The 20,986-nt window shown below is 51.5% G+C and overlaps 1 long non-coding RNA gene across 1 annotated transcript in view; it reads left to right on the forward strand.

Moving 5' to 3' along the window:
* Positions 1 to 20,986, forward strand: part of LOC140659162 (uncharacterized) — a 165,976-nt gene that overhangs the window by 132,663 nt on the left and 12,327 nt on the right. The gene's annotated exons all lie outside the window — the stretch shown is intronic.

Here is a 20,986-nt window from a genome sequence, read left to right on the forward strand (position 1 = left end):
AACTTTTCAGCTTGGTAAATCTGAGATGGATGACAAGTGAATTAAAGTTTATTTACAGTTCCCAGAAACTTGAACTGCAAAATACTGCTCTGTTGACACAGAAAATGAATGTCACCTGGGTGCCAGGCAGCACAGGGAGTGCTCTGGGCGCAGCCTTGCGGCACAGCTCGGCTCCTCGGGCACCTCTGCCGACGTCCTCCAGCCTGGGTACCTGGGAGCAGAGAGCAGGTCCCAGCGTGGGTCTGCACAGGCCGTCCGTAGGGACAGTGGCCGAGCCCTGGGCTGCTACAGGACTGAGTTTTGCCTTGGACACTGCTCACTGGCATGGTCTGTTTGGACAGTGAAACTGGACTTTCTCCATAATGTTAAAAAGCAGGTTTAAAACAGAGCATTTGCAGCCCGGGAATAGGAGTGCTGTGCCACCTGCTCCCGTCCTGGCAGGCTGTGCTTGCTGTTCGCATCCTGCGCTATCGATCCAGCCGGTGAGTCCCGCTCTTCTCCTCTCGCTGTCTGCAGTAACACGCTTTGGAAATGAATCTTCTTAAACCTCCAGCTGGTGATTCCAAGATACATTTTTCCACCTGTCATTTTCTCCTTGACCTCTGCAAAGAGTTATGGGATAGAAATGAAATTCAAATCAGGCAACTGCTTTATCTGCTCGCCCTGCATTTTCTTCCTCTCCAAACTAAAAATGAGAAAGTACTATGACACCTGCACAGATGGATTGAGTCAGGGTGAAGATTTTAAACTTTATTCAATAAAGTCTTGGAGCTAACCAGGAAAATATTATTTTATCTGTTTAACACATGTGCTCTGAGCTGCTCAGGGCCTCCAAGTGATAGATCTTCTCTGAGACTTGCAGGCATTTGCCATTACACCTCGCAGAAGGAGCTGTGCTAACATCTCCGTGCTGGTTGGAGCAGCGCAGGCACAGCGATGCCGTTGGCACTGGGTGCTGGATGTGCGGACCAGCTTGGCTCTGTGGCCTTTGCCTCTGAACCTTTTGCTTCTAATCAGCAGAAATGTGTAAGGATGGAAGTGTCTCAGGTAGGACAGATGCCATCTTTCTTTTAATAATCTCCATCAACTCCAGCAGTTCCTCCCAGTGAACAATGTTTTATGTAGTGCACAGAAACCAAAACTGTAGCTCCATGTAACTGAATTAATTTCAAATTCATCAACAAGAATAGCCTCTTGCATATTAGGACCTAAACCTAAAGCTCGGCTGTGGTCAAGAAGCCGTTTCCTTTGCTGTGATGGGCCCAGGGTGAGGGCAGGACCGTCCCTGTGGGCTATGGGAATCCCATGCCCTTATCCTGTGCGTTTTGCCCCCATGAAAGCTCACAGGCAGATCACTGCACTGTTAATAGCACAATTGCAAACATACAGGGCTTGTCTAATTCTTTTCCTTTTTTTCTTAATTAGTTGTGGATTACCACGTTTTCTGGCACTGATCTTTGGGAATCCCCCTTGTCTTTAGGTGACCGCATATAGTCGGTACTCATTATCTGGTGCTCTGAAGCTGTTTTCTAGGACAACAGTAAAGTCTGTCGAGCAGTGGAAATCCAATGACCCTCATTCAAGGATGATGTGTTTAAATTGGGACATTCATAGTGATGCTGACTGAGGAAATGTAAACACCAGAGCAAGGACTTCCACTTCTTTGGGGTTTTTGATGGGGGAGGAAGTCATGAGTATAGCACGAGTCCAGCAAAGTCAAGTGTGCCCAAAAAAATGCTGTGGCTGAGCCTCCTTCTTATGACTTTGTCCTGCCAGTGCCTCAGGTTCAAATCATTACCATTAGTGAGCTGCTGCGAAGTGCCAGAGTGCCATTTTATTTTCTTTTTGTAGTGTCTGAATTGCTAAGCAAACTTCTGTGGGTCACAAGGTTGCAGCCTTGACCCAGACTGAGGCCAGGCTGGGAAAGGATGGCTCTTGTCAGGGTCCCTGAGCTGTTAGCTTACGCAGGTAGCTCCAGAGCCCTGCAGGAGCTGCAGCCGTTTGAAAAGCTAAGCAAGAAGGGCCTTTCCTCCCTGTGTGATTCTGCATGCAGATGGTCTCAGATCTGCATGTCTCAGTACATTAGTATCACTGCTGCTGATACACGGGCATGCTGGCACAGGGGAGCTACCACCAGTTCTCCCCGTCTCAGCGTGCAGCACGACGACTACGGGGGGTGAAGGCGCAGATCCCCACGTCCCTCCATGTCCCCCCATCTCCAGAGGTGCAGGGTATGGCGGTGTTACACAAGCCCCGTGCTGTCCGAATCCCTCTGGGGGTCGAGGACCTGTTGTCCCTCTGCCCCATGCGCTGCTTTCCTTGTGGGAGGGATGGGGCAAGAAGCGCTCCTGGGTGCCAGCTCCTCCGTGGTGCTGGAGCTGCCCCTCGCCACGGGGCTGCCAGGCGGCCCTGCCGCTGGAGCTGCCTGCCCTCCTTGCCCTGGCTCCAGCGTGCTGCTGCTGGTGCCCAGGGAGGGGATGCTGTCGGGTGCCGTGAGAAGGTTTGTGTCCAAGGTGTCGAGGGGTTTGGTGGTTGGGGTCTGCGCGGGAGGGACCGGGAGCGGGCTGTCCCTGGCCCAGGGGCTGCTGGAGGGGCTCGGGGCGCCCTGAGCGCTGGCGCTGCTGCCCTCGTGGGCACTGGCCTCTCCCACGCCGCTACAGACCCGTTAATGTCAGCAGCTCAGACCCACAGATCGCCTCCAAAGCGTTAGGAGATTGGCGGAGCGGGTGAAGTGCTGTGTGAGGCTCTGGTAGGCAGGAATGATGCGGCCCGCTCCCAGCCCCCCTGCAGGGAGCCGCTTTCCTGGGCGGAGGTGTCGGGGTGGCCGGGGGCAGCTCGCCCGCAGGCGCCCGGCTTCCTCCCACCCCTCCCCAGCAGCTCTTTCCTTTTCTGTTCTTTCTGAGCCTTTCTGCAGGTTTTGTGGCTGCTGTTCTCTGAAGTCAGCACCGAGTTTCCCTTCTCAGAATAATGGAATTTAATGGAATTGAATTCCTGCTGGGCTAATTTCTGTGCAGTAAAAATAGCTGCAGTGATGATGCATGTAATGTATGTCCGCTGCCACCTTTGCAAGGGGAAGTATGACTTAGTGGTGGCAGAAATAAGGGACACGGTGACAATTTTTGTCTCATCTTGGTTCTTCAGTTCTGCAGAAGTGTTCGTGAGTCCGATTTCTGCCGCGGCAAAAGCCCCGGTGTGGCTGCCCACGGCATGGATCATCCCCGGGCCGTGCGGGCTGGAGCGTGCCCTGCCTCATCGCCTGGGCACGGCCCCTCCCAGCATGGTTTGGTCCAGCCGCAGGTGGGGGGCACGACCACAGCAGCATTTCAGGTGCTAAACCACGGCAGTAACTGGGTGGGGAGCTGCAACGAGGAGGCTGATGGATGCTGTTACAAGAGTGTTGCTGTTGGAGCTGTCCTCTGCATCTCCCTCCAGTCATGGAGTTTCCCATGGCACTCTGCCACATGGCAAGGAAATAAAGCTGTGCTCCCGCAAAGATAATGCTGCTTCTGCTCTGCTCGGTGGACTACTTTAAGCAAGTAGAGATGAGACAAAGATAAGAAAAGCAAATTATTGGAAAATTGGTTTGTTTAATCTAGGAAACTAGGAGGGTCTAACAAACACTGATGTGGATCAGGTCAGAGCCTATATGCTTATAAATCTTCTAACTCTGGCCCATATCATATAGGTGAGAGTCTAAGCAGTCCCGAGGGCACAATTAGAATTGGAAAGGGGGGCCTACACCAACAGAAAGAAAGTCAATACAGAAAAGTCCAAATTTTGTACAGGAAGGAGAAATCAAAAGCAGAAATACAAATATGAAATATCTGGCAAGGCAACATTTTTGCAGGAGTGGATGTGGGTGTGATAATGCCCTGCCATTGCCAAAAAGCAAAATGTTATCATTTTAGGATGCATTAACATGATTGTTGCCTGTATGGGTCTGGGAAAGGTTATTACACAAAGGACACCACTCAGTTGTCTTCTGTCCTTTACGGTCTTAAATTTCTATGATTTTGAAGAACTGGGCTACTGGTTTCTTGCAAATGAGATTATAGATGAGGACAAAAAATAATCAATTTTTCTCTGAGTCTGCCGTGAGAAAAACCTGTTCATTCTGAAGGCATTTGTTACAACATGAAAAACAAGAAGGAAAAAGCTTAGGAGATCTGCAGACGATGTCAGCAGACCAAGCCAGACATGGTTGTACAGCACTGCAAGATACACAGCAGGGCTAAGGGCAAGATGAAATTATAGCTGGATTTGGGGGAGGGCTAAGATGACTACCAGGACACTCTTTATTCGAAGCGTCTGGGGATGTCAGCTGGATAGGTAGGTTTGGCATCAGCATGTTCAGGGCTCTGTCTACGCTAGTAAGCAACTGTGCATGACAGGAGTGGATCAGTAGACTGCAGCAGTTGGTGCCGAGGCCCCTAATCCTCCTGCGTGTGCAGTCTGGAGGTTTTACTTGGGACTAGATTTAGTCTCACCTCCTGCCCCTAAGATGCCCTGCCCAAGCGTGCGTTTTGAAGCTGACCAGTGATTTGTTCAGCCTGTTGTGCCCCGGTTATGGGTTGGAAATGTCTGATGTGCGCCTGTGAATCAAGGGAGGGAGAGGTGCAGCAAGATGGTCAGTGGGAGTTCACCCAGTTGCCCAGAGAGCTGTAGGCTGGAGCTGTGCTTCCCCTGGCTTCCCGACTCCTGTGGGGTGGGTGGGTGTTTGCTTCCCTGTCTCCTGCCCCGGCACGGGTTCCAGCATGGCTGTGGTGCTGGTGAAGCAGGCAGCCGGTTGCTGCCCACTGCCCCAAGCAGCAGATGTTACTGTCCTTGAACTGACAAGGTGATGTGCTCCTCGGTCCCCTGTAACTCTGATTTCAGGGAGTGGACCTCCTCCAGCTCTGTTCTTTGTTGCCAGGATGGATCTCAGCAGTTTATAATCAACACAGGCACCCTCTTTACCCGCCTAGCTAAAGGCTACTGTATTGTTGGCTGCTCTCCCATCCTGAGGAAGGAGGAGCTGCTTTGGTAATGAATTATGCTTGCTTGTTAGCAGCCGGGTTATTTTCACTCTTTTCTCCAGAGCTCCTGAGTGATGCTGTCTGCTCCTGAGAGCTTCATGCAATTGCAGTTTGCAATTTGCTCCATCACTTCGTGCTGTTGTTATTGTTACCTCTGTGTCCTGGAAAACACATCCCGTGTGTTGCTTCCAGAAGAAGCCTTAATGATGTGTGGAGAATGGGGGAATATTCAGTTATATGTGCATGTTCAGTGCTATGACTCATTTTCCCTGCTTTTTAAGTATTTTTCCTAGGGGAATGTACAGTTTAAAGCCTGGCCCTGGAGTGAAAGACAGAGGTTTGGGAATTGGTACTTGTGCCCGGTTGCCTTGCCTAGTATTGCATAGGTCTCGTTGACTAAGGCAATGTGTCTTTAGCTCCTTCGTGGGACACAAGGACAAACTCCTTTCCTCAAATGATGTGTTTGGTGTTTCAGATAGACTCCTATCCTGGTGATCTGCTCTCTGACTGAATAAGGTTTTGCTATACGCATTCTCCCTGAGGGACTTTGCTTCTGGACCCAGATGGCCAAAAAGCCTGGTTTGTCTTGGAAATGTTACTTTGCCTGTCTATAGCCAGTTTAGGTTGCATGGCTGTCCCTCGTTTCAGGGCAGATTTGAACTCCCTCCATGGTGGCTGGAGAGCATGATCTGTGCTTTGCAGGCCAGCTTTTGCTGGAGAAAACACTGACTCACGCTGCATGGTCCAGGGCCTGCCCTAAGGCAGGAAATGTGGGAAGTGGTGGTGGAGGAGATCAAAAAGGTGCTACTATCAACAAGTTCCAAAATGGAACCAAGAGGAGATGACAGGAGGCAGAGGTGTGTGTGCATCTTGTAGCCTCAGAGCAGAGGGTGCAGCCAGGAGCAACGAGCCTCCAAGCCCCTGTCTGCTGGTCCACGGTGCCCCGCTCTGGAGCCGTGGCCCGGGAGAGCCCTCAGCTCATCATCTCCAGAAACATCTGCTTGCACCACCACAGAGCCACAACCATGTGTCAGATGAAACAAGCTGCCTCAGAGCAAGGCCCCCACGCTCCTATAACGGCGTGCCCGCCGTGGAGGGATGCAGCGCACCTCTGTTGATGGCCCGGCGGGGAGGAGCAGAGATGTCCTCGCGGCCGGTGGGACATCCCCACTCTGCAGGGGAAGCTGCCGGCTGAGCCAGCAGCGGCTGCTGGGGTGCAGAGGTCTAGCAGCAGCCCCTGAGCAGGGGGTGGCAGACACCTGCACGGTGGCCTCAGTAGGCAAAGCTAGAATGAAAGTCTCCTGGAGAAGTTTTTGCTTCAGATGACTTTAAAGCTCTTTATGCAATATCCTCATGCTTTTTGTAGGTACAGGTATAATTATTTCATTATGCTTTCCTGTGAAGTGTGAAAACTATCTTTACCAATCCTCTTAAATTAGTTAAATATAATATTCAGTGAGACAGGAGATAGAGAAATGTTAATTGAAACTGGAGAGGTGTTTATAGGGTGATACAGTGTGGCCAACTGTGACTAAAATTAATGTTCAGGGTCCTTGATAGTGATTCATATTCCAGAGTTTATTAAATATTTTCAACAGCAGTCAAAGCCACATGGAGTAGTCCACTGCCTTTGTGAAAATCATCTGTGCAGATATATGGCACTCGCTAGGAGCAGGACAGCCAAAATAATTTTTAATTGGATCCGGTTCTCCCTGGGCTGCTGCAAGGATGCTTTCGAGTGCCTTCTGTATTAGCGGGTTCACAGGCCTGTCGCATCCCATATGCCTTCTGGGGCCAGACCGAGTCCTTCACAAACCATCCTCGCCACGAGTGGGGTTTCCATGGGCTCTTTACATACAAATGGAGGCCCAGTTCTTCCCCGGAAAAATGAGCCCCGTTTGGACATCGCAGGGCAGCAAGGAGCCGGTTCCCCCTTGGCCCTGCTGCAAGGGCTCAGCCGTCCTGCCCTCAGCAGTCGCCCCGTTTGTAACGGGCCATGGGGCAGATCCTCCTCTCGGAGAGCCGTCCCCCATCCCTGCTCTGCCACTGCCCTCCTCTGGAGGGAGGACCTGCGGGACAGGCCAGCATCCCCCCGACGCCTTGGCCCCTGGCGCGGGGTGCCGCTGGGGACGCTGCGCTAGGCAGAAGGTAGCGTTCCCCTGGACAGAAGGTTCTTCCCAGCCCAGCGCTCCGGAAGCGTCTGGAAGCTGCTGGCCACAGCATGGCCCCACTGCCCTCGCCCGAGCCACCCCTAAACTGCTCAAGGGGCTGCTGAGCTGGGCAAGTCAAGCCACAGAAGTGCGACCCGTGACTCATTAGCAGCTGCTCATTAGTAACGAAGACTGGAGCCTTCACCTCTGCTTTCCCATGCAGCTATAGCGTGAGGCAGCTCTGGACGTGGCTGCAGGGCATGTCATTGCTTGGGGACATGTGAGTCTTCATGGGGAGCAGGGACCCTCTTGTCCCCTGGCAGGTCGGGGAGGTCTGCACGTGGGCAGGCAGGTCATCTCCCCTGTGAAGATGTCTGATTCTTGTAGGGTAATCAGTGACTCTTCAATTGAAGTATGTCCCTTTCTTTGCACCCAGGTCTTTGTTGCTTTCACCCATCTGTCTCTGAATAGCAGAAATGGGACTGTCCTCCTGACATTTAGTCACCAGGCAGCCTGTGCTAGCCTAGAGATATCATCTCTCTAATTCACTGCTGCGGCCGTTCAGAGTTACACGGACTGCATGGAAAGGAAGAGGAAATGCAACTTAGCAGCTGATGAGTGACAATGATACATCACGGGCAACGGGCTCAGCGTTTCTGCAAATCTTCTGCTTGCCTAAGGCACCAGAAAACATTTTCAACTATTGAATACTGCAGCCAATAAGAGGCTGCAGTAATTTATTGATGTTCCCAGCTTGCCTTATTCCTTTCATCTATCTTTATGCCTGCCCTGGAAGGCTGAAATAACGAATGTTGCTATTTTTTTAATGAAGTTAGGTGAGCTGTTCACCTTTCACTAGGAGGGCCTGAGCTCTTTTTTTAGGGTCCTGACAGTAGTGACGGTCAAGAAGCAACCTTCCTTTGCTTTTCCTCGGTGTGTGGTGTGGTGCAGACACACGTCTTTGCGGGAGGGAGCACAGTGTTTGATGCAGGTGGACTGACCAGCTTGCCAGAGCTGCTGCTGCAGTAGTTGCTCATTGGTGTGTTGCTATTAGTTTGTTATGCATGCTGCTAAAAATCCCTCCCTGTCCTAGAAAGCCTAGCTGCTCCAGATGTGCCCACCTTCTGTGGAAGCTGGACTCTTCCACTCTGAAATACTGAAGATGTTCAGGCTCTGTGTGTCTTTTCCTCTTTAGCATAAGGCTTTGGGGCTCAGATCCCATCGCCTTTTCAGTTAGGTCCACGCAGACTTGTGTTTCCGGCAAATGCAATTTCACACAGCTACTGAAAACCGATGAAATGATTCTGCATAATCTCATCGGCAGCTTGTTAAACTGATCAGCACATCCCATCACCATGGAGAGAGCCGGCTTCCATTGGAGGAGAATGTACTAAAGAAATCAATTTCCCATAGAGCACCATCACAGCTGACACTGAACAAACTCGTGTTAGATCGATGCCCTTCTATGAACTTGTAACTGGCAGGACCTGCCAGGGCATGAAAACTCATTGCTATTTGTGCTGGTTTTCCATCTTTGCAACAGAATGCCATTGTGCCACTTGCACCACTCAAGCTGTCTGGTCTTTGTTGTTGTTCTGCTGTTTGCTTCTCGGATTTTGGACTGTCCTGTTTGTGCAGTGGCTGGTTCATTTGCTTAAAAACAATGGAATGAATTAACCTTGTTGTCACTCCAGTAAATCAGGAGATCCACGGCGGAAAGAGGTAGCGCGAGCTTGGTGTGCCAGGGATTCCTGTCCTTCCAAATTCACAAGCAGATTAAGTGTCTGCCTCCCCGGGGAAGGTCAGTACCCCTGGACATTTGACAATGCAGATGCAATGGGATTTTTTCTTTCATGAAGCATTTAAATGATCTGAATTTGAATTATTTTGCTACGATTATTACAACAGTAAGCACTGACAAAAGGAACAGTCAGCGATACTCAAATTCCAAAGCACTTGTCACTCACTGGAATATTTGCAAAGTAGCTAATGATAGTCCGCAGAAATCAGTAATTATTTCCAGTGTTTCTTTTGAACTTGCAAATACTAAGGTAAGTAGATGCCTGGTCCAAAGAGTGTCAGGAAGAACAGAAACGTCTCCACTGCTGTCTTGCAGACAGAGTGAGTGGGGAGTCTCCCCCAAGTTTATTGTAAAGACAACTGTCTGCAGGAAGCCTTGAGGCATTAAATGCTGTGACATGGTTTTTGGCTGTTATATGTCTTCTGAGTTCTTTGCATTAACGCACTGGTAGTAGAGGAGAAGAATCCCTTCGTTACAGTGCGGTGTTCTGGCACATGAAACACGCTTGTGCCTCTCCTGTCTTTGCAAGTGAAGATCATAGCCTTGACGCAAAAGGAAGCAGTCATGACTTTTTCTAGGCTATAAGAGGTTAAAAAGAAAAAAATCAAGTCCTTCAGCACACAGAGAAAATTCTCACCAGATAAATTAATTTTCAAGCTTTCATGGCAAAACAAATAGCAACTTTGGATTTTCAACCTTGCTGTTTTTCTTTTAGAAAAACCTTGTCATTCAATAGGTTGAGAGTTGGATGAATCTGTTTTGTCTGGAAAAGTGTTTCAGTGTGGGAATGAAATGTCATTTCCCCACTGGAAGATAAATCAGTAGAGCAGCTGGGTTGTTACTTTGACCATTGTGTTACTGCCCTCAAATTTCTGGACCCCATGTCTTGATTCTTGACCTGTGCCTCTTCCTGAAGAGATGTAGGGCAGCCCCTGTTCCTCTGCAGTCCCACAGCCCATCCTGTGGCGTGCAAGTGTTGAACGACTGGTGTGATCTCCACTGGCAGCTCAGCCGAGCTTCTCCCTTTGCTAGGACCTTCCCTGGGCACGCGCAGGCCAGAGAGTCGGGCCGTAGGGTCTGTACGTCAGCAGGCTGAAGGATGGCTGGAACTGGGGACAAGAAGGGGGATCCCCCCAGTCCTCCCAGTCTTTGGATCTGCATTAAAGATGCAGAGGGACGGGCAAGTTTGGGCCACTTGGAGTGGTCCAGTTAGCCTGTGCGCAACAGAAATTCCCATAGATCTTTACAAATCTTAACTCTTACTGCTTATAGCACTTTCTTTTTGGGTCTCTCTGTGTTTTATAGACATACGATTTTACAGATAAAGCGTCAAGGCTTTGCTTTTGCTACAAGACAGACTACTGAAAATGTAACTTTGCAAATTTGTGCAAATGGGTCTACTGATTATTTCATGGCAGAGAATGGGAGACATTTAAACTACTTTCAGGAGAAGTCTTAGTCTGAATCTGAGCACTACCTTATGAATCAAGGTCAGCTGGCGTAAGCCGTGCAAATGTTCCAAGCCTCTGGAGCTTAGGAAGGAATTTAGGAGGCTTTGAAGTGCTCTTGATCTTCAGAAGGACATCTGCAGCTAATGGTCTGTACTAGCACGCCAAGAGCTGTAAGGTTACATTGCTACTGTCTTGAGCCTTCTCAGTCCCAGTAGGTTTCCAGGGCCCTTTAATGCAAGTTCAGAGAAAAGCAAGTTGTAAAAAATGCACTCTCAGGCCAACAGCTGATAATCTAGTGCTGGTTAAGTCAGGTGTAAAATGTCATACTAGGGTTTTAACTATGGTGTTTAAATGCATGATAAAGTACGGCACACAGTATTAGAAGGATTTCAAGGAAAACTTAAGCAGAGACTCCAGACTCCTCGCTATATGCCTAAAGGTTCATTTTCTAACTGTATCCAAATAGACAAATATCTGTTTATTAGATATGCAAAGTAGCACCGTAGTTGGCCAGATTGTTTTTTGTTCCAACCCTAATAAGCAGGAAAAAAGCTTTGCTGTGAATTCAGGATTGATCCAGGTTTTCAGGAATAGCTTTTTCATCTGTCTCCCTTCTCTCATTAGCTGATGGTGCCAGGAAGTTCTTTGCTAATGAATGGCTGCAAAGTTCTGCTAGGCCTTCAGATGAAAACACCCACAGAAGCACAGCACAGGGTACAGTCACCTTTCAAAGCACAACGTGTGGTATGAGGCAAGACATAAAGGCTTTGCTCGGTTGGATTTGGCTCAGATCTGGAGCTGTGATCATCTCCTGGGGGTGGGGGAAGGTTCTGCCTTCCGGTCCTGGAAGTTAGGGGTCTAGCACCTGATGAAGCTACACCAAGGTCCTGGACGCGGTGTCTGGGACACAGACAGGTCTACGTGACACAAACACCACCTTCACCCTCCATCACAGCGTCGGGACAGGAGGAGAAGCCTCTGATCAGACATATGCTCTCTCAAAGTCCCTGTTTGCTGTACACCTCTTCTCCTGCTGAAGCTGTCACTGGAGCTGGTCCGTGTCCACGCAGCTGGCAGTGCTCGGCTGTGCTTGTGTTTCTCAGGCAGGACTTACCTGCAAACCCTCCTGTTTGCAGCTCTGAAGTGAAGCAAAAGGTATTAAAGCCAAGCTGGGGTCTGTCTAGCTCCAGACCTTCTGGTCTGCCCAGGAGCTGGTGGAGACCGTGCCCAGCTCTGGCCGAGGCAGAGGAGGTGCCTTTGTGTCTGGCCTCAGCAGGTCTCTTGAGCAGGCTGGAAGATGGTTTTTGCATGGAAGATGGTTTTTGCATGCTGAGCCCAGTCAAGGCTGTCACCCGCGGGGCGGCTCCGGCGAGGTGCCACAGCATGGCGGGACGTGCTGGGTGCTGAGGAGGGAGGTGTGCTGCGACAGAGACGACTTCTCAACCCCCCAGATTCCAAAGTGGTGCTTTATTAACTAACGAGAGCATTAAAAATGTGCAGAGTCACTGGGCTGAGCATCAAGGTCCATGACAGAAAGACAAATTGGACAACTAATAGGTTACGTGAGTGGCAAGTTTTGGTGACAAGCTGACAGTGTGACACAGCAGAGTCGGAGCAAACAGATTACTCGGTGGTTCCCGAAAGGTCATATTGTCAGCGTCTCCGTCAGCGGGTGAGCGGCCGTTCATCGCTGCCAAACAGGACATGACAAGGGGCTTGGCTGCCTCGGATGTTAATGACGGGCTCTTACACGCTCTGAGCGCTCATGTGAATTACAAAGTTTCTTGGTGACATCTCCAAGCAGCTGCTCCTCGGTCAGAGCTGTGGGGAGTGCCCCCATGCTGGTGCGAGGAGGGGGCTTCTGCCGGGTCCCAGGCCCGTGCTCGCCACCTGCACGAGATGGGCAAGCCTAGCCAGCTCTTGGGAGCGGAGGGAGGGTTTCCGCAAGCAGTGGTGAGTGCCACATCCTCGCCCCTGGTCTTCAGCTGCTGCTTTCTGCCTGACGTGCCAGCAAGCTGCTGCTTTTTATTCAGGTCGCAGCATTGTCCGCGAGCAGCCGGGCGGGAGCCCGAGTGCCTGGCTGGCTGCAGGGGGGAACGGGGCAGCAGGTCTCCATGCACAGGCTGCCTCGTCTCTGCCAGGACACCACCACAGAGGGACTGAGCACAGCACGCGGTCTTGCCTCTGCCCCAAAGAGCTCGCACGCACCGTTCACCCCAAACCCTAACCCGTGAGACCGTGTCTGGCTGTCACTCGCCATGTCCAGGCAACTGGTTTTTGGCTGTGACCCTGTGTTGTGGAGGGAACAGGTGATGGGCATGGGAGCAGGAGGCAGAGAGGGGTTTGTGCTGGTGCCGGCAGAGCAGAGGGAACCAGGGGAGGCTGTTTGGCTGGAAACAAGAACCGTTTGTGAAGAATAAGGTGCTGGAGGCCAGGATTTGGAGCGTGGCCTTGATCCTGTAGAAAGAGACAGATGCAATGCCTTGGTTATCTGGCACTTCGTGGCTGGTTTTGACTGGGAATCGTAAGGGAGGACAGCAACAATTCAGCCACCTTTGGAAACGGTGCAACTAGGGAAGGGAATAATTTCCTGTAGGCAAGAAGCAGTTACAAGAATAGTGGCCTTTTGAGATCCACTTGGGAGCCTCCCCAGCATCCCTGGGCTGTGCTTGGGTCTCTATGGGACATGCTGCGTCTGGGGGAAGCCTGGCTCCACGTCTCTGTACTGCACAGCCAGCAAGACCCATAATTAGACTTGTTTGCTTCGAGTCATCAAAACTTTAAAATGGTTGTCTAATATCTCTTGGTGAATGCTCGTTTCTATCCCAGCTGGCCTGTTCATCTCCCTGGCAAACTCTTTTTCTCTCGGGAGGGAGCAGTGCCACGCTAGCACAGGGCTGTCACCAGACGTGACTGTCAGCACTGTTTGCCCTGGAGTCTTGGGGAACCACCGGCTTTACCATGCTTCCCCGGGTCCAGGGGAGGAGAAGTCAGCTTGGTGGCCTCACAGTAGAGGTCCATCTAGAGCATCGTGCCCGTGGCATGGCAGAGCTGCCCCTTGGCCGATGGGCTGTATCCTGCTGCGTGCCGGCGAGGCGCCCATGGCCTGTCTCTGGCTTGTCACTGCTCAACCGCCTTGGGAATGCTTGTGCAGGGGACAGTCACCAGGGCTAAGAGAGCCAGGTCCTCGGAGCGCCGGAAGAATGAACCTTCAAGCCACCTTTGTTTTCCCAGACAGAGCAGGGACCTGACTTTCTTGGTATTTGAATGTTGTGAATGAGGACGATCTTTCTTCCAGCCGTTGTCCAAATGAAAGCGGAGTGTGCAGGCGTGCACGAAAGCTAGATTGAGCGCACCAGGAATAATCTGGCTGGGCATGAGAGCTCAGAGAACTCTCTAGACTCTTAATTTTTTGTCAAATGGTCACAGGGAGGGTTAATGTAATTTTGGTTTTAATTACATTGCTGGAGGGCATACTTACCCAAGGGAAAAGACATAATTACCAAGACATTTTATTAAGATATTATTTAATTTTATTGATGTGTCACAAGCAAAGGCACAGGAATGTTCAAATCAATATATACTTACATCAATGTTTAATCTACTTTCAGCATTTTTGCCTGTTCTATTTATGCAGTTACTAGTTGATAAATTAACTTACTGGGAATATGTGGAAAACTAATGAATTTCCAGCAAAATCACACCCTGTGTATTTGTTTCAGCAGGAAACCAGAATATGAACAGGCTTTCATCTTCTTTCAACATAATTTTTTGACCCCTCTCCCTTGCAGTTCACCATTACTAGGTCATGTGTGCTCCAGTTTTTCTTTGTCATCTTTTTCAGAGCAGGTTTTTAGACCTTGCAGGTCAGGAGCCCCTGTGTGGAGGGCAGACTAGAGCTAGGCAGCATGTCATCCTGGTCCAGTCCGTCAGCGAGACCCCTGCCCCGAGGCCGCCTGCAGAGCGGGGTTTATCCTCTGATCGTGCAGGCAGGGGCTCTGAGCATCTCTGCGCATCTCTGCTGGGTGGGAAGCCCACTCAGGCTGGGCAGCCTGGCTGGTGGCTCTCTCCCAGCAGTACTGTACAATAAACACAGTTCTGGATATTTTGTGGAGCACCTGGGACTGTACTTTGCGGGTAGCAGAGAGGCATTTATGGGATGTGAGTATACAATTCCATTTGTCACATTCCAGCAGGCAAAGTCTGCTTAGATCTTACAGAAAAAAATGCAACCAGCCTAGGGAAGTGTTACACAGGACCTGGTCCCTGAGCATCCTGTGTTGTCTCCATAGCGAGAGTGATGGGAACACAAAGCCGTGCAACCTGGCAGTGGCAGAGAAGCAGGACGGGGTTCAGAAGGAAAACTGAGCTCCTGGGACAGCTTATGGACCAGGGTCCGATACTGAATCCTGTTTGCTGTGCTCTTGATGCTGAGGCTGATGCAGCACAAGGTTACTTTCAGATAGTCAAATTTAAGTTCATAATGGATTACAGAGCAGTGAAATAAGAGCTTATTTTCACCCTATGTTTGCAGCTGGGAGAAGAGTAAAAATAACCTGAGTGGTCAGAGCTACATAGTCAGAAAGAAATGGATGTCTTCATCCCCATGGGGTTTCTGATCTTTTTCTCCAGCCTTTTTTTTTTCTTTTTTTTTTCTGCTTGCAAGTCTGTCTTGCCTTCTCCAGTCCTAAGGTACTGGTTATGGACAGCCAGCCCAGAAAAGGGACTCACTATGCGCTGGGTCTGTCTGCCTTTCCTCTCCTTGCAAAGGCAATTGCCTTTCTGTCTCTCCAGTCTTCTGGGTCCTCACTCATGGTTTTCCTGGGGCTGCAGTGCTCCTGTGCATGGTACCTTTCACACTTGTACCCTTCAGCACGTCTCCACTCACTGCCATTTGCATCCGATTGCCTTGTGTGTGAGAAATCTCTGATGTAATCTCTGATCCAGCCAGCTGCTGAATTACCCTGACTCCAAACGATTTGTCACCAGTGGAAGGATTGATGTTGGGAAGCGCTTTTTGAGATGCTTTTTATCTTCCCACATGCACGGGGCTGCAGCACAATTCCTCTGTTGTCTTCATCTATCAGCTGCCCTAAGTATATATATTATCTACTGGTTCAGCTGCTCCTGCTCCCTGCATGAGAGTCTCTCGCTCCCCGCTGCTCTCCGAGGCACGCAGATGACACTTGCGGTCACAGACTCGGCTTCAGCACGTACATGGGTGGGTGGGCGCTACTGGGGCTGATTTTCATTAATGCTTCCCAGATGCTGCTTCGTATGGTCAGTTTTGCAGGAATCCTGGCCGTAGCCCTTCCCTTGCTTCCCTGCTGAATTGAGCCGTCTTTTTTCCCAGGCAGTAGCTGCCATCTGCACCAGAAGGTTAATTTGTTCCTCTTCCCCATAAGTGCATTTATCACATGGAAGTGGCTGTTGTGGAAAATATTGATCAAACACCGGCTGTTCCCTGGCTGGACTGAAATGGAGTGTTACAGTTACTCAATTGCTTGGCATTTTGCTTTGTGTGCAGACAGCTATGAAGAGTGTGTGTGTCTGTGTGCATGTGTACACGTGTGCATGTATGTGTGTGGCGTGCGGGGGCGAGCACACAGCGGCTGCTGCCCTCTCTGTTTCCCCCTCCAGCATTCGCAGCAGTGACTTTCTGGAATGGGTTGCATGGCTGATCCCTTCGTGCGGAGCAGGTTTTCTCCCGCATCCGGCCCAAGCTCCTGGGCTGGCGGTCGCTGTGCCTGCAGAGCCCCAAGCGCGGCCGGGAGGAGGGAGGGAGGCGCGTGTGCCTTCAGAGGAAACAGTCTGGTGTCTGGGAGCAGAGGGCTGGGGTGTCTGTAACTGGGGAGCGCACCCTGCCATGCTTGGAGCCGTGCATTTCCAAAGGCATTTGGACCTGTGTAAGCCAGAGGAATGCTCTGGCTTACTCTGCTTTAGACCTGAAACGCAGCCCTTTGTTTCCGTCTAGTGCCTGTGGCAGCCCTGGGCCATCGTTTTCTCTGAGCTCCCTCTTGCTTCCCAGCACTGCCACAGACGATTGCTACCAGTCTGTGCACCGGAGCACACTTGTCTCTCTATTAAAGAAAAATACAATAATAACAACTCCTTGTGGCAGCGGCACAAATATATGCTGTTTTGACAGCACCTTATTTCAGCACAGTGCTCTGGAAGGCTTGTGTGAACATTTCTTGCAGGCAGCTTCACGGGGGGAGAGCTGTGGCACAATGAAAACATATGAGTCACCCATTTAAAAATCATAGCGTTTTTAGCACCGGGACCTGTCTCTGCTCCTGGCCATCTGTCAGTGACTACTCTTACCAGGGTGCTTTTCAGGCATTTATTTACCAAGGAAATAATGGCTGGGGACCCTGGCCCTTTGGCACCCTCAGCAACATGGAAGAGGTCGCAGCCGCTTGCTTGTCAGGACATGGCTGTGCAGTGGGCTGCATCCAGGCTGGGGCTGCACGGGGCTCCTGGTCCCCACCACGTCACAAGGCATCAGGGGCATTCGGGCAGGGGCTGGTGTTGTGGCAGAAATAAAAGAGGCATCCAGGAGCAGTGAGCGTGTCCGCTGGGCTCCCCGTTTGTGTTCCGGTGTACGGAGCAGCAGAGCAGACAGCAGGAGAGGCAGGAGCTGTTTTTTTTAGGGAGGCTCAGCCCGGTGCAGAGCTCTGGCCTGGCAAACTGGGGGCAGGCAAGGGGCCGCCCCGGCTCTGTGGGTCACGGATGGAGGGAGGCCACGTGCTGCGCAGCAGATGCTGCTGGGCCAAAAAGGGAGCATGAGGAGAGCAACTTCCTAGCATGTGCCCAGGACTCTGCAAGCTGGTGCAAGGTGTTAACCTCTCCCTGGAGCGGGGTCAGCCCTTTTGACAGCCGTCTGCCCGTTAAAAACATACCGAGAAGCTCACAGAGGAGTCCTCAGTTAGCAAGCAAAAAAGAGCCGCAGTACTAGGAAGAGAAAGCCGCTTGGCTTCAGATGTAGCCTATTAGCAAGCAATGGAGAATAAATAACAAACTCAGATGCAAAACTACTGTATGGGTGTGTACGCGGCAGACCAGTGCCCTGCTAAACATCAGCCAGGTCCCTGGCTCCATCTCCTCTGTCCTTCAGATCCACTCAGAAAAGCATCGTCCCTCCACCGTGCTGCCAGAGTCACGGTCTTCTCCTCCAGCATCACAGTGCTTATGTCTTTTTTCCTGATTCCACTTTTGCTGTGGAGAGACTCAAACTCCCTGGTGGTGCGTCCATGTGCAGAAGCAAATGGCAGCTCTGGGGAGCTGTCACCGCGCCCGCTGCGCTCCCCGCGCTGCCGCGCTGTGGGACCCCGCCATGCCAGCCGGGAGCAGACACCGGTGGCCGCAGGCAGCTCGAGCCTGCTCTTTTTCTGCACAATCTGGCATACCGTCCAATACAGATTCACAAGAAGAGCTGTACTCTGCCAGTATATTAAAATTTAATTAGGCAGTAAATGCTTCTTTCTTCCAAGCCCTGAGGCTGAAGAAAGCCAGAATGTCTTTTGGTTTCTTAATGGGACAACTGTCCCCTCCAATAGGCTGTAAATGGTTTTAGTGACATTGGGCAAAGCCTGCCTTCTGTTTTACAATTCTGTAATTGCTGGCGCGCCCCGTTCATCTCTGCATTGCCTCTTCCTGCACCGGGCGTGCTGGGGGGGCCAGCTGGGCGGAGGGGGAGGAAAGGCTGCCGAGCCTAACCCCTCGCCACGGGCCACTGGGAGACACCGGGGCTGCTGCGGGTGATGAGGAGAGCTCGCAGCAGTGCCAGCTCCAGGGGCTTTTATCCCAGCTCCCCTTTCTGAGGGTCTGTGAAGGAGACGCCCAGGCTCAGAGCCAGGACCGGGGCAGCAAACCCCTTCTCCCCACTGCGGCACCCCTTCTTGCTAGCACAATGCCACCCTCCCCTGAGCTCTCACTGCGAGAGCCCCGCATGTTAATATTTGCCATTACTCTAATCATTTTTTCTTCAGTCTTTGCACTGTGGCAGGAGCTCATGGCTTCAGCAGGCACAGATTTTCTATCCTGGCCGCTGTGTACTCTACCCACACTAAATTAGATAAAGTCCCTTCCTCAGAAAGCTCAAAGTCTAAAATAAATTCTAATGCAAAATAACAGAGTCCTGCGATGTGGAGAGCACGGGTCTGCCAGAGAGTCACAGCCGAAACTGCCCCGTGCTGCAGCTTGGACAGAAAGCTTCTACTGCCAGCTCTTCCCGCGAGCTAAGCTCTGCTATTGAGTCTCCTCACCTGGAGAGTTGTTTGTAAATTCTGAGTATCGATTCTGAAAATGCAGTTCCTCCTTGTAATTTAAAGAAATGAAGAAATTCTTAAGCACTGAGAAAGCTCCCAGTTATTTAAAACCCTTTCAGCTTAAAGTATTAAAAAATGAAGCATTTTTTACACATCTTGGTGTCCCTTTGGGTGAGGGCAAGGGAGGATTGTGTAAGGCCTTTCCACAGGAACCCCAGGGATATATGTATATTGCGGGAAACTCATTAAAACGCATTTCCAGTATCAAAGGGCCGTTCTTAATCACTCTGTGGCAACCTGCTGCTTCAAACAGCGTTTCCAGCCTCTCAGCCGGCGTGTTCGCTTCTGGGACATCTTCCACCCAGTTCAGTACTCGTCTCCTCCCTCTTTCTGGGCTAACGCATCATTTACATCTTGATCTGAAATGCAGGAAAAACTTCAGAAATAGATGTTGAGCAAAAGGCTAATTGCGAGCAGCGGGGGAGCTGCTGCCGCGGGCTGCACGAGCGCAGCGGCACCCCTGTGCGGGGATGCTCCTGCTGCCGCTGCGGGCTGTCTGTCTGCCTGTGCCGCCGGGCCACCTGGCACGAGCAGCCAGCGGCCCCGTGCTTGGCCGGGCCGGGTGGAGGGTGCTCTCCTCCGAGGCCTCTCTCCGGTGGGAGACTTGGGCTCCTCCAGCGCAGGCTGACGCCTCAGGGCACTGCTGACCCTTGGGAATAACTGTGACCTGGCCCGCGCGGTGCCGCTTGGCTCTTGTGCCGTTGCCTGTCCTGTGCCAGCAGCCCAGAAGGGACAGCAGCATCAGGTGCCGTGCAGGTCCCTTCCCTCCACCGGAGACGAGGTTGCCACAATGCTCTCAAGCTTTCAGAGATTGAAAGGAAGAAGCAGAGCCACCCCGAGCCCAGCCTTGAGTCCTGCACCCAGATGACACATAAAAATTCCTGTTTCTTTCCAACTTCATCCTATCTGAGATGAAAGGAAACAATCCAGAAGTGTTTGGTGCAGCCAGCAGCGGCCACTGGTACCTTCCCTTCACCAGTGTTATCCTTGCACCTTGCAACCATCTTGCCAGCCACCCTGGAGGGAGAAGTGCTCTGGGCTTGGAGATGGTCACTGAAATCCTACTGGTGTTGGTGGGACTGTGTGGGTATTGCACCCTCACAGACTGGCCTGGGTGGGGAATCAGAGTAAGAGACGAGAGCTGACACATGCCAGATTGGCAGCTGGAAAATTGGCACTGTTCTCTTCTTTCATTGTAATTCAGAAAATCTTTTGACCTTGGGGTAGCTGGCACACACGGGGAGGTCTACTGGTGAGGGGACCGTGGAGGCAAGTGCTGCTCTTCATTGTGAGCACAGGCAGGACCGGTTCGAAGTGGCCACACTCCCTGGACAACGTCATCTGCTCATGAACCTTCATTCATCTTTGAATTTGGGGCCCACGAGGAGCATCTGGAAAAGCCTGTGATCACTCTGCTTGGCTCTGACTAATCCTGGGCTCCTGAGGCTGTGCAGGTTGCTGCTGAGATCTTACTCCTTGCATCTGTTCCCGAGACTTCAAAAAGAGCCTCCCCCACTTTTACTATCAACATTTGAGACACTTGTCACTTTAAGAAATGTCTTCATTATTTTAAAATGAGGTTTTTGAGAGAAGCTGTTGTTATTTATAGATTTCTATCTGCTATCAAAGCACTTATCACTGTCATATCCCAGAGCCTCCTAGCAAATGCTGTGTTGATGGCCACTTTGGAGATGTGGCTAGCCAGGGAGGGTAATCGCTCTGTGCCCCTCGCTGCTGGGCTGCAGCTCCCGCCGGGGCGGGTTAGGAACGCCCTGGGCTTCGGAGCTGCTCGCTGGGAGACAGGGAGGCAGCCGGCAGTGCTTCAGTCGGGGTGAATTCCCTGAGAGCCACCGTTGCCACATCAGTGGTGGTTACGTTTGGGACCGCTGCTGTGACATGGCCCAGGAGGCCTGCGCGGCACAGTGCGGTGCAGCGTGTGGTGCTGGCGCCCGGGGGTGCTGCTGGGTGGGTGGCTGCGGGCGCTGTGCCTTCAGTGCTGCTAATGCTGGTGGGGACCCGTCCGTCCGTGTCCACGCCTGGTGCCCAGAGCTGGGTCCGATCGCTGGCAGGGCGCCGGGGGCACCTTGGGTGTAGCCTGGGACTGAGCTGGAGCCTGGGAGGGTGCAGGGTGCTGTGCTCGAGCAGCTGTTTTTCATCCAGGGACAATCAATTCTCCTCATGAAACAGCCTGTTAGTCACTCACGGCTCTGACTGGCTCTCTGAAATTAACTGCCGTGAG

This window comes from Ciconia boyciana, chromosome 13 (assembly GCF_034638445.1).
Source record: "Ciconia boyciana chromosome 13, ASM3463844v1, whole genome shotgun sequence".
NCBI classification, from domain to species: domain Eukaryota; kingdom Metazoa; phylum Chordata; class Aves; order Ciconiiformes; family Ciconiidae; genus Ciconia; species Ciconia boyciana.